The sequence below is a fragment of the Echinops telfairi genome, unplaced genomic scaffold, assembly GCF_000313985.2.
Source record: "Echinops telfairi isolate 266 unplaced genomic scaffold, ASM31398v2 ScPeMD7_7457;HRSCAF=8495, whole genome shotgun sequence".
Classification (NCBI taxonomy): Eukaryota; Metazoa; Chordata; class Mammalia; order Afrosoricida; family Tenrecidae; genus Echinops; species Echinops telfairi.
Genome location: NW_022111357.1, coordinates 15850938 through 15852551, shown reverse-complemented (window position 1 = coordinate 15852551; position 1614 = coordinate 15850938).

The window sequence follows — 1614 nt, the reverse complement described above, 5'->3', positions numbered from 1 at the left end:
CCAGTTTCCTGTAACAGTTTAGGAAACACAGAAAGCGTGATGCATAGAGACAATAAGTGATGCAATCGATTATGGAGATGTTGGGTGGTGAGGGAAATTGGGAAGCAAACAATGAATGTGGGAGGGGAGAGGGTGCACTAGAACTGATTTTGATGGTGCATATATAGCTCTTTGTAAAAGTGATGTAACTTTGGAAGTATATGCTATGTGAACTTTAACATCAATAAAACTATTGGGGAACGATGATGGCAACAAATGTACAAATGTGCTTTACACAATGGATGGATGGATGGGTTGTGATAAGAGTTGTATGAGCCCCCAATAAAGTGATTTTTTTTTAAACTTTGCTCAAAGTCATTGAGAATAATTCCTAGCAAAATTAAATATATGGCACTAAAAAAAAACTATTGGGGAAAAAGAAAACAGTATAGTGGTCTCTCAAAGAACTAAAAGTAGAACTGCCACAGCTACCCCTGCCACCAAGTGATGCCAACTCACAGCCACCCCAGAGGACAGGATAGAGCTTCTGAGACTGGAACTGTGGATGGAGTAGGAAGCCCCGCCTTTCTCCTGCAGAATGGCTGGTGGTTTCGAACGGCCCAATGCATAACCGCTATGATACCAGAGCTCCCAGGACTACCATTTGACTGAGCAATTTTATTCCTAGGTATAGTGATCATAGTGATTGCTGCCAGTAAGTTGCACACCTGTAAAAAGGTAAATGGCCAAATGTTGTGTGGTAGACATATTTACAACAATGACAGAAGAAAGAAGAGGAGGAGGAGAATTTGGTTCTCGGTTTGTAAGTTTAAGGTCATGGTTTCATTGGGCATCCTAGTTAATTGGTCTCATAACATGCTTCGTTATCTTGTGTGTTCCACCTCCTAGTTTGTTGCATCGTTCCTGGGTCCTCAAAGCTTGCGAGTGGCCATCCAAGGCACAGCCCAGGCCCTCTCGTCACCTGTAGCAACAGAGGAAGGAGGGTCAGGAACAGGAGCAGCATGGGGAATGTGTGGCTAACTGCCTCCACGAACAACTCACTGCCGAGTTTGCCTCGGGAACAGAAGCAGTGGATGGTGCCCGGCCACCATGACTGAACATGTCCATCAAAGATCCCCTAGAAAAATCTGGTCCAAAGGTAGAAAAATGCAGAACAGAACTTCAGATTCTCATGTAAGCTAGACTTTCTGGAGCTGAGGGAGACGGATGAAACCCTGAAACTATTTCCCTGAGACCATCTTTAAACCTAAAACCAAAAGTATCCCCTGAAATCTTCTTAAGACTGAGTACAGTTTAGTTTAATTCGTGGTGGTTTCTTTTTTAAAAGGTTCCCCTTGAGTATTTTGCTCTTTTAAAAACTAAATGGGCTCAAATGGACAAGAGCTATTGGGAAGACTAGATGGGAACCTTAGGAGGACAATATGCCTATGTTACTGAAGAAGGATGGGCAGGTAAGAATGTCGTTGGTGTCACTGAATGGCCCATGGGGAAACGAGATGGGATCTCCACCCAGGGCCTGTCAGAGGAAACCAGCCTCTAAGGCTATAGTAAAGTAAGGTGACCAGATTTTAACATTGGTAAAGCATTGGTAAAGCAGGACACCATTGACTAGGG